At 43.4% G+C, this 16,368-nt stretch overlaps 1 protein-coding gene across 2 annotated transcripts in view; it reads left to right on the top strand.

Moving 5' to 3' along the window:
- The first annotated feature begins 2,350 nt into the window (after positions 1 to 2,350).
- ADCK1 (aarF domain containing kinase 1) overlaps positions 2,351 to 16,368 on the top strand; it is a 138,694-nt gene continuing 124,676 nt past the window's right edge. Inside the window, exon 1 of one of the 2 annotated variants that reach the window (XM_040225992.1) lies at positions 2,351 to 2,430. The gene's annotated coding sequence lies outside the window, so the exon portion shown is untranslated. The remainder of the gene's footprint in view (positions 2,431 to 16,368) is intronic. The other variant, XM_040225994.1, reaches the window with a different exon arrangement.

Raw genomic sequence — 16,368 nt, 5'->3', positions numbered from 1 at the left:
AATTTGCTAAATTAAAATTAAAAAAATTTTTTTTTTCCTGGTCACACTGCACAGCTTGCAGGATCTTAGTTCCCTGACCAGGGATGGAACTTGGGCCTCTGGCAGTGAGAGAATGGAGTACTAACCACTGGACCATAAGGAGATTCACAAACAACTAAATTTTAATTATAAAGGTTATATGCACACACAAAACAAAATTATATGCACATTCACTGTAAAAAAAATAAAATAACTACAAACGGGTACAGTACAGCATACACTGAAAGTACTCCAGTCTCACCTTCCCCATTCCCATTCCTTAGGGTTAGCTGCTAGCCTGCTTGTAACAATTTTATAAAGTTCAATTAAAGTAATTATTTTTAATGTATTTTCTCTCTGTAGTTTACAAAGTTCCATTTTAATTTAAATGTCTTTATGCCTTTTACTGTGTTCTGCATCTTCATGCTTTTTTAAAAAACTATTTTTATTATTGCTATTTTATTTTTTGACCATGCTGCTCGGCGTTTGGGATCTTAAGTTCCCCTAGACCCCAGAGATCAAACCTGCACCCTCTGCATTGGAAGCATGATGTTAACCACTGGCCCACCAGGGAAGTCCCCATGCTTTTTTCTATGACTTTTCCTGCACCTCGGCTGCTCCCTAACACCCTTCTCCTGGGGGCCCCTGTTCAGCCTTTGATTCCCAGCCTACCAGGTCTTAGTTTGCAAAACATTTCAAAATCGCTTGGGCAAAATTAATGTTTCCTTCTTTGTGTTCTTATACTACTTTATTCATGACTCTATCTTAATGCTTCTGATACCATTTGGAAATTATTCATTTTCTTGTCTTAGCACCTATATATTGGTACTTCCCAGGCAGTCCAGTGGTTAAGATTCTGAACTCCCAATGCAAGGGACAGAGGTTTGATCCCTGGTCAGGGAACTAGATTCCATATGCCAAAAGGTGTGGCCAAATATTTTAAAAACAAACAAAAAAACACCTATACATTGCAAACTTGAGGTGGTGGGGGCTGTATCATGCACCTCTGTACTACTGCCAGTTCTGTACTGCGGCTTTGTACTGCAGGTGTCTTCTCCCAAGTGGTCTTGTCTTTTTCTTCATGCCTTTGGATGAGGGAGTTCTTAACTTTCATGTCATCCACATTTACCAAAGTTTTCTATACCATTTGTGCCAATGTTATTTAGTAAACCCTTCCCTGAGATAGTAAGTAGGAAATTTTCCTTCAGAAGTTCTGATTTTACTTTCTTCTTTTACATTCATTAATCTGTTTAGAATTAGATTTTGTGTTGGGGAACCAACAGATAAGCAGTTGGTTCAGCTCAGGTACTGAATAATCTATCCTTCCCTATTGATCTATTAATATAATGCCAGCTCTGTCATATATCAAGATTCCACATATGCCTGGATTGTTTCTGAGCTCTCCAGGCTGTTTCATTTCCCCCCTTGGCCTATCCCTATTCTAATATCCCATGGTCTTAATTTTTATAGTTTCATACTAAATGTTGATATATAGAAGGATAAGTCCTTGAAACATGTTACCCTTCTTCAAGAGTGTTTAGGCGATGCTTTGTCCTTTGTTTTTCCATATAAATTTTAGCTTAGCCTGTTGGGATATTTATTAGAATTGCTTTGAATTGGTGGCTCAGAGGGTAAAGCCTCTGCCTGCAATGCAGCAGACCCAAGTTCGATCCCTGGGTTGGGGAGATCCCCTGGAGAAGGAAATGGCAACCCACTCCAGTATTCTGGCCTGGAGAATCCCATGGATGGAGGAGCCTGGTAGGCTACAGTCCACGGGGTCGCAAAGAGTTGGACACGACTGAGCAATTTCACTTTCTTTCTTTGAGTTGACAGATGAATCTTCCACCCCATCTCTACCCGACACGAAGTATTAATAATAGCTCAAGAGAAGTCTGTAGAATGAATGAGGGTCTGATGAACATCTCCAAAGTACATCTTATAAACAAACATTCCATAAATAGAGGTCAATGAATGAATGGATGAGGGACAAAGATGACTAAGATGGATCAGCAACTGTAAAATTTTTCCTTGCCTGTTCGAATACCTTATTTTAAATACACAAAGCCACAACTCCATCCTCTTACTGAACATAAATCTATGACCAGTTTGGAAAGCTTCTTGGAGATAATTTTTTTCAGCGCAGGCAAAGAAACAGGCTACCTGCTACCCGCAGGTCAAGTGTCTGCGACTCCTCGGCCTCCGGAGGTGGAGCGGTCCAGAGGGAGCGCGGTGTTTCTCCGGACCCGTTCCCGCGGCTGAGGGCACCAAAAAACTACAACTCCCAGCAGGCCGCGCAGCGCCCCGGCTTAACCAAGCGCAATCTGGGGGGTGGCGGCAAAGTTGCCCGCGAATCCCCGCCGCCCAGGCTGCGGCTGGAAGCCTAGCGCCGCGTCTTCCTGCTTCCCCACCCGGGTGAGTAGGGGCAGCCCTCCTTCGGAGGCCGGAGCCGAACCCGGGCCGCCAGGGGCCGCGGGAGCGCGGGGGAGTCGCAGTGGACGCGCCTCCGCCGGGGCCGCTGGTCGGGAGGGGACCCTGCGCGAGTGCCCTTGGCACCCGCGGGCCCGGCGCGCGGCCACGTGACTCGGGCGACTGGCAGGGTCCCCGCCTCCTCCGCGGCCACTCCTGCCGGCTCTCCGGTGGGCGGAAGCGGGGCGCCGTCCCGCGTGTCCGGTGGAGCCGGCTGGAGGAAGGCAGCCGGTGGCTCACCCGGACCTCCTCAGGCGCTGTGGTCTGTGGCCTCCGAGGCGCAGGCGTCCCGGGGCCTGAGCGCGGTCTGGATCAGAAGCAAGGGCGCGCGGTTATCTCTGCCCTCCGCTTGGGCCCGCGGCGCCCAGCAGCTCGCCTTATCTGTAGCACTGGCTGGGGCTTCCCTGGTGGCTCAGATGGTAAAGAATCTTGTTCAGTTCAGTCTCTCAGTTGTGTCTGACTCCTTGCGACCCCGTGGACTGCAGCACCGCCAGGCTCCCTGTCCATCGCCAACTCCCAGGAGTTTAATCAAACTCATGTCCACTGAGTCGGTGATGCCATCCAAGCATCTCATTCTCTGTCGTCCTCTTAAGAATCTTATCTGTCTGAAATGCAGGAGTGCCAGGTTCGATCCCTGGGTGGGTAAGATGCCCTGGAGAAGGGAGCATGACCTGGAGAGTTCCCATGGACAGAGGAGCCTGGTGGGCTACGCCATGGCGTCACAAAGAGTCGCACACGACTGTGCGACGACTTTTTCACTTTGCTGGGCTCTGAGCTTCCGGATTGCAAGGTAGACTTGTGTTGATGACAGCCGGTTGGAGAGCTGCCTCTAGAAGACATCTACCAAGTACAGCTCTCTCCCCAGGTTAAGTGACATTTACTTTGTACTGACTAGGAAGTCATTCGATTCAACAAATACTTATTGATCACCTGCGTGGTTCTTGGCACTTGGTGCTCAGGAAAGGTTTGCAGAGTTGAAAGTGAGTTAGACTTTGTGCCTTCACACGTTGTTTTAAAGCAGTAGTTCTCAAACTTCAGTGTGTATCAGAATCACCTGAAGGGCTTGGTACAACACAGAAACCTGGACCACATCCCCAGAGGTTTTGATTCAGTAGGTCTGGGGTTCCCAGATGAAAGCTCAGTGGTAAAAAAAAAAAAAAAAAATCCTCCTGCCAGTGCAGGAGATGCAGGCTCAATCCCTGAGACCCTGAGACGGGAAGATTCCCTGGAGTGGGAAATGGCAACCCACTCCAGTATTCTCGCCTGGGAAATCCCATGGACAGAGGAGCCTGGAGAGCTACAGTCCATAGGGGTCACAAAGAGTCCGACACGACTAAGCAGTCACACACGCACAGTTCTAGGGTAGGGAGCAAGTATTTGCATTTCTAACATGCTGGTCTGGGGATACACTTTTGAGTATCACTGTTTTGTGGGAAAAAAATCCTGTGACCTTAAAGCACCAACTCTTCACTCCTGGACCTGGGCTTTTCTATGCTGGTGCCCGTTTAACTTTGGTAGTGATAGTAAGCATGTACGTATTACTTTGTTCGCTGTAACTTCCCCCACATTTTATGCAGATTTTCATGTATAGGTCTACATGTGTCAGTTTTCCCGAGTTACACCGTATTTTGTGTATTTGCTTGGCCATTTCTCAGCAGCCCTCAGGATGTAAAATTTGACCTCTGCTGGTAGAGTTTACATTTTTTTTTTCCTTTCTGATATACACATTTTCTTCTCACACAAGGGACCTGTAAGATAAGAATAGTGCTTGGTTCAGGCATCCACCCCTCCCCACCACGACTCACTGAATGAATTATTTCGGTTTAGCTATATGCATCAGAGGCGCCCAGCAAGCCCTGTTCTCATCCACCTTGTGCGCTCTTGTTTGGATCAGATACACTTGTATTCAAGTTCTGGCCTCATCACTTAGTAGCTTTCCAGCCAGGTTTCTTACCTTTTCTAAAACTCATATTCCTCTGTAGAGTGAGGGTATAATAGGATGCACCCCAGAATGCAGTTGTGCGAGTTTCATGAGATGTTTAAGCACACTGTTCTTCCTGAGTCCCCCTCTCTCTGGATGAAATGAGTGGTAAATTCTATTCCTTGCCTGGGTGAGATTTATTTTTCCTGTCTACTCCGGGACTTTGGCATCAGTTGGGGATTCCTCAGCATTGATTTGAACTTTCATGCATTGGAGAAGGAAATGGCAGCCCACTCCAGTGTTCTTGCCTGGAGAATCCTAGGGACGGCGGAGCCTGGTGGGCTGCCGTCTATGGGGTCACACATAGTCGGATACGACTGAAGTGACTTAGCAGCAGCAGCAGCAGCATTGATTTGAGCCATCAAGTCAATGGATGGTGCCATCCCCTTGGTTGCTTTTTGTCTACATCAGTAACTAGACTTCCCTGAAAACCTGATCACTCTTTCCAAAGGTATTATTGGGTCTTTTCCAGTCTTGGGAGCAGACCAAAAGAAATACTGTTCGTCTGTCTAACAGTCTTTCTAGGAAATGGGAGGGGTGCTGTGGTCACTTTATGGGATTAATGGGATTAGAGCCTTAAATTCTTTCCTCTGTGGTCATTCTCACCTGTGCAACCAAATAGGATGCAGTGATTCTAGGCTTATTGTCCTGGAATATGGCTTGGGAAAGAAGCAGCAGATGGATGGTAGTTGAAAAGACCCAGCCCAGTGAACAATAAGTGCTCGGTTCCCTATTTCTGTACAGGGGATGGAACTGCATTTGACCATTTTATCAGACTCTGCTCTTGCCTTGTCTCATGACTTGCTGGTAAGTTTCCTGTGGTCCAGCAAGATGGATACCATTCTCATCCTTGACTTGACAATAACGTAGCTCTCCTAAACATTTCATAGCCTGGAGTGTTGGCTTCTGGTAAGGTGCTTTGATTGATCTTGTGACATGCTGTTGATTTCTGGGGTGCCAAGCAGTGACGTCCCTGTGCCTGGCTATGTTTGGGGTTGGTAGAGGGTCAGAAGTCATAGTGACTGATGCAGTTACTTGAGAATGGAAGTGAGAATGATGGTGATTGAAGGTCTGCATCTGGTGGTTGGAGTCCCCAATCAGGAAGGTCTGAGGTCACATACCATAAAGAGATAGCACTGAAGGGATTTCCCTTGTGTGTCTATGTGTGTTGGTTGCTCAGGGGTGTTGGACTCTTGGTGATTCCATGGACTGTAGCCCACCAGGCTCCTCTGTCCTCTGTCTACTCTGCCATTTACTAGCTGAGCCTCCTGTGGGTAAATCCCTCACCCTTTCTGCTCCCTGGTGTCCTCATTTATCCCTGGGGGTGGCAGTGGTATTTGTCTCACGTCACTGTGTGGTGAGGGGGATGTGTGGAACAGGGGTCCTCAGCCTCTGAGATCTAATGCCGATGATCTGAGGTGGAGCTGCTGTAATAATAATAGAAATAAAGTGCACAATAAATGCAATGCATTAGAATCATCCCCAAACCATCCCCACCCCTCACCCTAGTCCCTGGAAAAATTGTCTTCCATGAAACCGATCCCTGGTCCCCAAAAGGTTGGGGACTGCTGGTGTGGAATAACTAATGAGATAATGAGTGCAGAGGGCTGTGTGAAGGTCAGTTATTGCCAGTATTAGTATCTGTTGGTTAGGTTTTGGGGTCCAGTGTCCTCCCAGGCACTGTCCTCCCAGTGGACCTCCAGGCACTCCCCCTCCCACCCTCAACTGAAAAAAAGTAGGACCTGATGGTATGAGAGACAACTCAGGTGAAAGTCAAAAAGGCAAGTAAATAGAACAGGGCAGGTGATTCATTAGCAAAAGGTTTAATAATGAAAGGTGTTTCTCATCGACAGACATATTTCACGGCTGACAGAGTCTTTTAAAATACCCTGAGGGAAGCAACTCATTTACATGTTAAAGACTCACTGGCAGGTTTTGGAAAACTCCGGCTCCAGTCTATTTAGACACAGTTGGGCTCCTATGTCATCTATTTCTGTTTTTCAGTTTCCACCTCTTTTATTACTGAGGACATTCGCATGAAAGCTGGGACTTGGGAATTGTGTCTCCTTCAGTGCTGCTTCCCCATTCAGAGGCGGGCTCAAGGCCGGGGAGGCCTGTCGCCTCGAGGGCCAGGCCTGGAGGGTGGTGCAACCTCAGGAGGATGGGGTTGGGGAGGGTGGGCTGGGAGCTGGGGCCAGGGATAACTGGGGGAGGATGGCAGCCTTGGGGTTGTGATTCTTACCTGGGGACCTGTGATGTTACTGACTCAGTACAGGTCTCACAGGGTGTAGTTTATCCAACTCAGAAGGCCTCCAAATATGAGGTAGTTAGTTTTTATGGGCTAGGTAATTTCATAGGCTAATAAGTGGGAGGATTTATTCTATTTTGGGGAAGGGGTGGGGACCTCCAGAAATTGGAAATTCCCACTCCCAACAGTCAGCCTCAGAACTGTCATGGCACCTGTGGGTGTGTCATTTAGCATGTGCTAATATACCACAATGAGGAGAGGGTCAAGGTCTGCTGGAAGTCAAATCTTCTGCCATCTTGAGTTTAATTGGTTCTAACTAGTTTATGGCATTTCTTTTTTTTTATTTTTTATTTAATTAATTTTTTATTTTACTTTACAGTTCTCTATTGGTTTTGCCATACATTGACATGAATCCACCACGGGTGTATATGCGCTCCCAAACCTGAACCCCCCTCCCACCCCCCTCCCCACAACATTATGGCTCTGCCATTCTTTTAAAGGTTGTGCCCTGCCCCCTTCCCTCCTGATACACTTTGAGTGAGATGGGCGCCATTGGAGAGTTAGAGCAGAGGAATGCATAGTTGGACTTAAGTTTCCATGTTGAGGATAGACTGGAATATTTTCACTCTTTTATTCATTCAGTGGCTTTTTTTTTTTATTAGCAGGGTTACTTATTCATTTATTTATTTGTTAGTGAATTCTGCCCTTTGCATCCAGTGGAAAAGGCAGACATTGGACCAGATTATTAGATGTAAAAGCAGTGCACAATGAAACCAGAGAGGAAGGAGCAAGGAAGGCTGGGAGGTTGACTGACAAAAGGCTTCATAGAAGGTTAATAGGGGATTGACTGTGGGAGATGAAGCTGGAAGGGTGGATTGGGGTGAGAATGGGGTGGGTCTTGAATGACTCACTAGAGAATTTGGACTTTTTGGTAGATAGTAGGGAGGTAAGACAGAATGTGGTCCACTGGAGAAGGGAATGGCAAACCACTTCAGTATTCGTGCCTCGAGAATCCCATGAACAGTATGAAAAGGCAAAATGACAGGATAGTGAATAAGGAACTCCCCAGGTCAGTAAGTGCCCTATATGCTACTGAAGATCAGTGGAGAAATAATTCCAGAAAGAATGAAGGGATGGAGTCAAAGCAAAAACAATACCCAGTTGTGGATGTGACTGGTGATAGAAGCAAGGTCCGATGCTGTAAAGAGCCATATTGCATAGGAACCTGGAATGTCAGGTCCATGAATCAAGGCAAATTGGAAGTGGTCAAACAGGAGATGGCAAGAGTGAACGTTGACATTCTAGGAATCAGCAAACTAAAATGGACTGGAATGGGTGAATTTAACTCAGATGACCATTATATCTACTACTGTGGGCAGGAATCCCTTAGAAGAAATGGAGTAGCCATCATGGTCAACAGAAGAGTCCGAAATGCAGTACTTGGATGTAATCTCAAAAAAGACAGAATGATCTCTGTTCGTTTCCACAGCAAACCATTCAATATCACAGTAATCCAAGGCTATGCCCCAACCAGTAATGCTGAAGAAGCTGAAGTTGAACGGTTCTATGAAGACCTATAAGACCTTTTAGAACTAACACCCAAAAGAGATGTCCTTTTCATTATAGAGGACTGGAATGCAAAAGTAGGAAGTCAAGAAACACCTGGAATAACAGGCAAATTTGGCCTTGGAATGCGGAATGAAGCAGGGCAAAGACAAATAGAGTTTTGCCAAGAAAATGCACTGGTCATAGCAAACACCGTCTTCCAACAACACAAGAGAAGACTCTACACATGGACATCACCAGATGGTCAACACCAAAATCAGATTGATTATATTCTTTGCAGCCAAAGATGGAGAAGCTCTATACAGTCAGCAAAAATAAGACCAGGAGCTGACTGTGGCTCAGATCATGAACTCCTTATTGCCAAATTCAGACTTAAATTGAAGAAAGTAGGGAAAACCAGACCATTCAGGTATGACCTAAATCAAATCTCTTATGATTATACAGTGGAAGTGAGAAATAGATTTAAGGGCCTAGATCTGATAGACAGAGTGCCTGATGAACTATGGACGGAGGTTCGTGACATTGTCTCCCTGACAGGAGACAGGGATCAAGATCATCTCCATGGAAAACAAATGCAAAAAAGCAAAATGGCTGTCTGGGGAGGCCTTACAAATAGCTGTGAAAAGAAGAAAAGCAAAAAGCAAAGGAGAAAAGGAAAGATATACCCATTTAAATGCAGAGTTCCAAAGAATAGCAAGGAGAGATAAGAAAGCCTTCCTCAGAGATCACTGCACAGAAATAGAGGAAAACAACAGAATGGGAAAGACTAGAGATGTCTTCAAGAAAATTAGAGATACCAAGGGAACATTTCATGCAAAGATAGGCTCGATAAAGGACAGAAACGGTATGGACCTAACAGAAGCAGAAGATATTAAGAAGAGGTGGCAAGAATACACAGAAGAATTGTACAAAAAAGATCTTCACGACCCAGATAATTGTGGTGTGATCACTCACCTAGAGCCAGACGTCCTGGAATGTGAAGTCAAGTGGGCCTTAGAAAGCATCACTATGAACAAAGCTAGTGGAGATGATGGAATTCCAGTGGAGCTATTTCAAATCCTAAAAGATGATGCTGTGAAAGTGCTGCAGTCAATATGCCAGCAAATTTGGAAAACTCAGCAGTGGCCACAGGACTGGAAAGGTCAGTTTTCATTCTAATCGCAAAGAAAGGCAATGCCAAAGAATGCTCAAACTACTGCACAATTGCACTCATCTCACACGCTCGTAAAGTAATGCTCAAAATTCTCCAAGCCAGGCTTCAGCAATACATGAACCGTGAACTTCCAGATGTTCAAGCTGGTTTTAGAAAAGGCAGAGGAACCAGAGATCAAATTGCCAACATTTGCTGGATCATCAAAAAAAGCAAGACAGTTCCAGAAAAACATCTATTTCTGCTTTATTGACTATGCCAAAGCCTTTGACTGTGTGGATCACAATCAACTGTGGAAAATTTTGAAAGAGATGGGAATACCAGACCACCTGACCTGCCCCTTGAGAAATCTGTATGCAGGTCAGGAAGCAACAGTTAGAACTGGACATGGAACAACAGACTGGTTCCAAATAGGAAAAGGAGTACATCAAGGCTGTATATTGTCACCCTGCTTATTTAACTTATATGCAGAGTACATCGTGAGAAACACTGGGCTGGAGGAAGCACAGGCTGGAATCAAGCTTGCCGGGAGAAATATCAATAACCTCAGATATGCAGATGACACCACCCTTATGGCAGAAAGTGAAGAGGAAGTAAACAGCCTCTTGATGAAAGTGAAAGAGGAGAGTGAAAAAGTTGACTTAAAGCTCAACATTCAGAAAACTAAGATCATGGCATCCAGTCCCACCACTTCATGGGAAATAGATGGGAAACAGTGTCAGACTTTATTTTTGGGGGCTCCAAAATCACTGCAGATGGTGATTGCAGCCATGAAATTAAAAGATGCTTACTCCTTGGAAGGAAAGTTATGACCAACCTAGATAGCATATTAAAAAGCAGAGACATTACTTTGCCAACAAAGTTCTGTCTAGTCAAGGCTATGGTTTTCCCAGTGGTCATGTATGGATGTGCAAGTTGGACTGTGAAGAAAGCTGAGCGCTGAAGAATTGATGCTTTTGAACTGTGGTGTTGGAGAAGACTTTTGAGAGTCCTTTGGACTGCAAAGATATCCAACCAGTCCATCCTAAAGAGATCAGTCCTGGGTGTTCATTGGAAGGACTGATGCTGAAGCTGAAACTCCAATACTTTGGCCATCTCATGCGAAGAGTTGACTCATTGGAAAAGACCCTGATGCTGGGAGGGATTGGGGGCAGGAGGAGAAGGGGATGACAGTTGATGAGATGGCTGGATGGCATCACTGACTCGATGGATGTGAGTCTGAGTGAACTCTGGGAGTTTGTGATGGACAGGGTAGCCTGGCGTGCTGTGATTCATAGGGTTGCAAGGAATTGGACACGACTGAGCGACCGAACTGAACTGAAGGAGGTAAGAGTGATAAGAGGGCTTCCCTAGTGGCTCAGTAGTAAAGACTCTGCCTGCAGTGCCGGAGCTGTAGGAGATGTGGGTCCAGTCCCTGGGTGGGGAAGATCCCTTGGAGGAGGGCATGGCAACAAACTCCAGTATTCTTGCCTGGAGAATCCCATGGACAGAGGAGCCTGGCGGGCTACAGCCCAAGGGCTGCAAAGAGTCGGTCATGACTGAAGGTACTGAACACACATGCAAGAATGGTAAGAATGTACTTGCACTGGGATGATGGGGACTTGAGTGGCAGAGTGAAGGCTGGCTGGGATGTGGGAAAGTGTTTGGAATGGGGAGTGGTCGAATGGCTCAGGCGAGATGTGATGGGCTTCCCTCCACCCACCTTTATTAATTGTACAAGGTCATGCTGAATTCTTGCCCCTCAGATTTAGGAGTTCTTCTGCCTAAGCTCTTCAGCTTTGTAGAAAAGGAGAAATGAAACTTAAAGTACCAGTAAGGAGAGGAAGTCTCATTTACTGAGCCTTTGTTAAAGCAGCATCTCATTTCATTCTTGCAGTGGCCCTACGAGGTAGGTACTATCAAGAACATTAAAAAAATTTTTTTTATTGAAGGACAATTGCTTTACAGAATTTAGGTGTTTTCTATCAAACCTCAATATGAATCAGCCATAGGTATACATATGTCCCCTCCCTCTTGAACCTCCCTCCCATCTCCCTCCCCATCCCACGCCTCTAGGTTGATACAGACTCTGAGTTCCCTGAGACAAACAGCAAATTCCCGTTGGCTATCTATTTTACATATGGTAATGTAAGTGTCCATGTTATTCTTTCCATACATCTCACCCTCTCCTCCCCTATCCCCATGTCCATAAGTCTATTGTCTATGCCTGTTTCTCCATTGCTGCCCTGTAAATAAATTCTTCAGTACCATTTTTCTTGATTCCACATATATGCATTAGAATATGATATTTATCTTTCTCTTTCTGACTTACTTCACTCTGGGTTCATCCACCTCATTAAACTGGCTCCAATGTGTTCCTTTTTATGGCTGAGTAATATTTCATCGTGCATATGTACCACTGATTTATCCATTCAACTGTCGATGGACATCTAGGATGCTTCCATATTCTAGCTGTTGTAAATAGTGCTGCGGTGAACAATGGAATACATGTGTCTTTTTCAATTTTGGTTTCCTCAGGGTATATGCCTAGAAGTGGATTTCATACGGTTGTTTTATTCTTAGTATTTTAAGGAATCTCCTTACCGTCTTCCATAGTGGCTGTATCAGTTTACATTCCCACCAACAGTGCAAAAGCGTTCCCTTTTCTCCACACCCTCTCCAGCATCATTTATTGTTTGTAGACTCTTTGATGAGGGCCACTCTGACTGGTGTGAGGGGATATCTCATTGTAGTTTTGATTTGCATTTCTCTAGTAATGAGTGATGTTGAACATCTTTTCATGTGTTTGTTAGCCATCTGTATGTCTTCTTTGGAGAAATGGCTGTTTTGGTCTTTTCCCCACTTTTTGACTGGGTTGTTTGTCTTTCTGGTATTGAATTTATGAACTGCTTGCATATTTTGGAAATTAATCCTTTGTCAGTTGTTTCATTTGCTATTATTTTCTCCCATTCTGAGGGTTGTCTTTTCACCTTCCTTATAGTATCCTTTGCTGTGCAAAAGATTTTAAGTTTAATTAGGTGCCACTTGTTTACTTTTGTTTTTATTTCTGTTACTCTATGACTGAGGTGGGTCATAGAGATCTTGCTTTGATTTATGTCTTTGAGTGTTCTGCCTATGTTTTCCTCTGAGATTTTTATAGTTTCTGGTCTTATGTTTAGGTCTTTAATCCATTTTGAGTTTCTCTTTGTGTATGGTCTTAGTTCAGTTCGGTTCAGTTGCTCAGTCATGTCCGACTCTTTGGGATCCCATGAATTGCAGCACTTCAGGCCTCCCTGTCCATCACCAACTCCCGGAGTTCACTCAGACTCACGTCCATTGAGTCAGTGATGCCATCCAGCCATCTCATCCTCTGTCGTCCCCTTCTCCTCCCAGCATCAGAGTCTTTTCCAATGAGTCAACTCGTTGCTTGAGGTGGCCAAAGTACTGAGTTTCATCGTCAGCATTATTCCTTCCAAAGAAATCCCAGGGCTGATCTCCTTCAGAATGGACTGGTTGGATTTCCTTGCAGTCCAAGGGACTCTCAAGAGTCTTCTCCAACACCACAGTCCAAAAGCATCAATTCTTCAGCACTCAGCTTTCTTCACAGTCCAACTCTCACATCCATACATGACCACTGGAAAAACCATAGCCTTGACTTGATGCACCTTTGTTGGCAAAGTAATGTCTCTGCTTTTGAATATGCTGTCTAGGTTGGTCATAACTTTTCTTCCAAGGAGTAAGCCTCTTTTAATTTCATGGCTGCAGTCACCATCTGCAGTGATTTTGGAGCCCCAAAAAATAAAGTCTGACACTGTTTCCAGTGTTTCCCCATCTATTTGCCATGAAGTGATGGGACCAGATGCTGTGATTTCATTTTCTGAATGTTGAGCTTTAGGCCAACTTTTTCACTCTCCTCTTTCACTTTCATCAAGAGGCTGTTTAGTTCCTCTTCACTTTCTGCCATAAGGGTGGTGTCATCTGCATATCTGAGGTTATTGATATTTCTCCCAGCAATCTTGATTCCAGCTTGTGCTTCTTCCAGCCCAGTGTTTCTCATGATGTACTCTGCATACAAGTTAAATAAGCAGGGTGACAATATACAGCCTTGACGTACTCCTTTTCCTATTTGAAACCAGTTTGTTGTTCCATGTCCAGTTTTAACTGTTGCTTCCTGACCCGCATATAGGTTTCTCAAGAGGCAGGTCAGGTGGTCTGGTATTCCCATCTCTTTCAGAATTTTCCACAGTGTATTGTGATCCACACAGTCAAAGGCTTTGGCATAGTCAATAAAGCAGAAATAGATGTTCTTCTGGAACTCTCTTGCTTTTTCGACAATCCAGCAGATGTTGGCAATTTGATCTCTGGTTCCTCTGCCTTTTCTAAAACCAGCTTGAACATCAGGAAGTTCACAGTTCACGTATTGCTGAGGCCTGGCTTGGAGAATTTTGAGCATTACTTTATGAGCGTGTGAGATGAGTACAATTGTGCAGTAATTTGAGCATTCTTTGGCATTGCCTTTTTTTGGGATTGGAATGAACACTGACCTTTTCTAGTCCTGTGGCCACTGCTGAATTTTCGAAATTTGTTGGCGTATTTTATGGTGTTAGGAAGTATTCTAATTTCATTCTTTTACATGTAGCTGTCCAGTTTTCCCAACATCATTTATTGAAGAGGCTGTCTTTGCCCCTTTGTATATTTTTGCCTCCTTTGTCGAAAATAAGGTACCCGTAGGTGCATGGGTTTATTTCTAGGCTTTCTATCTTGTTCCATTGGTCTATATTTCTGTTTTTGGGCCAGTACTATACTGGCTTGATGACTGTAGCTTTGTAGTATAATCTGAGGTCAGGAAGATTGACTCCTCCAGTTCCATTCTTCTTTCTCAAGACTACTTTGGCTACTTGGGGTCTTTTGTGTTTCCATATGAATTGTGAAATTTTTGTTCTAGTTCTGTGAAAAATGTCATTGGTAATTTGATAGGGATTGCATTGAATCTGTAGATTGTATTTGGTAGTATAGTCATTTTCACAGTATCGATTCTTCCTATCCAGGAACATGGAATATCTCTCCATCTGTTTGTCATCTTTGATTTCTTTCATTAGTGTCATGATTTTCTATGTACAGTTCTTTTGTCTCCTTAGGTAAGTTTATTCCTAGTTATTTAATTCTTTTTGTTGCAATGGTGAATGGGATTGATTCCTTAATTTCTCTTTCTGATTTTTCATTGTTAATATATAGAAATGCAAGTGATTTCTGTGTATTGATTTTGCATCCTGCAACTTTGCTAAATTCACTGATTAGCTCTAGCAATTTTCTGATACTATCTTTAGGGTTTTCTATGTATAGTATCATGTCATCTGCAAACAGTAAAAGCTTTACTTATTCTTTTCTAATCTGGATTCCTTTTATTTCTTTTTCTTCTCTGATTGCTGTAGCTAGGACTTCCAGAACTATGTTGAATAATACTGGTGAAAGCGGACACCCTTGTCTTATTCCTGATCTTAGGGGGAATGCTTTCAGTTTTTCACCATTGAGAATAATATTTGCTGTAGGCTTATCATATATGACCTTTACTATGTTGAGGTAATTTCCTTCTATGCCCATTTTTTTGAAGAGTTTTAATCATAAATGGGTGCTGAATTTTGTCAAAGGCTTTTTCTGCATCTATTGAAATTATCATATGGTTTTATCTTCAATTTGTTAATATGGTGTATCACATTGATTCCTGTGTATTGAAGAATCCTTGCATTCCTGGAATAAACCCAACTTGGTCATGGTGTATGAGTTTTTTGATGTTGCTGAATTCTGTTTGCCAAAATTTTGTTGAGGATTTTCATATCTATATTCATCAGTGATATTGACCTGTAGTTTTCTTTTTTTGTGTTGTTTTGTCTGGTTTTGGCATCAGGGTGATGGTGGCCTCATAGAATGAGTTTGGAGGTGTTCCTTCCTCTGCAATTTTTTGAAAGAGTGTTAGAAGGATAGGCATTAGCTCTTCTATGTTTGATAGAATTCTTCTGTGAAGCCATTCTGGTCCTAGGCTTTTGTTTTTTTTTTGGGGGGGGGGTGCGGATATTTTTGATCACAGCTTCAATTTCAGTGCTTGTAATTGGGTTGTTCATAGTTTCTGTTTCTTCCTGGTTCAGTCTTGGAAGACTGAACTTTTCTAAGCATCTGTTCATTTTTTTCCAGGTTATCCATTTTATTCCCATGTAGTTGTTCATAATAGTCTCTTATAATCCTTTGTATTTCTGCATTGTCTGTAGTAACCTCTCCTTTCTCATTTCTAATTTTGTTGATTTGATTCTTCTCTCTTTTTTCCTTGATGCATCTGGCTAAAGGTTTGTAAATTGTGTTTATCTTCTCAAAGAACCAGCTTTTAGTTTTATTAATCTTTATTATTGTTTCTTTCATTTCTTTTTCACTTATTCCTGCTCGGATCTTTGTGATTTCTTTCCTTCTACTAATTTTGGGTTTTTTTGGTTCTTTTTCCAGTTGTTTTGGGTGTAAAGTTAGGTTGTCTATTCGATGTTTTTCTTGTTTCTTGAGGCAGGATTGTACTTCTACAAACTTCCCTCTTAGAACTGCTTTTGCTGCACCCCATAGGTTTTGAGTTGTCATGTTTTCATTGTCATTTGTTTCTAGAAATTTTTTGACTCCCTTTTGATTTCTTTAGTAACCTGTTGGTTATTTAGAGATGTGTTGTTTAATTTCCATGTTTGTGTTTCTTACAATTTTTTTCTTGTAATTTATATCTAGTCTCAGCATTTTGGTTGGAGAAGATGCTTGATATGATTTCAATTTTCTTAAATTTACTGAGGTTTGATTTGTGACCCAAGATGTGGTCTATCCTGGAGAATGTTCCATGTGCAATTGAGAAGGTGTATTCTTCTGCATTTTGATGGAATATCCTGAAGATGTCAATGAGATCCATCTCATCTAATGTATCATTTAAGACTTGTG

This window comes from Oryx dammah, unplaced genomic scaffold (assembly GCF_014754425.2).
Source record: "Oryx dammah isolate SB20612 unplaced genomic scaffold, SCBI_Odam_1.1 HiC_scaffold_26, whole genome shotgun sequence".
NCBI classification, from domain to species: Eukaryota; Metazoa; Chordata; class Mammalia; order Artiodactyla; family Bovidae; genus Oryx; species Oryx dammah.
This window is presented reverse-complemented; position numbering and strand designations above follow the sequence as displayed.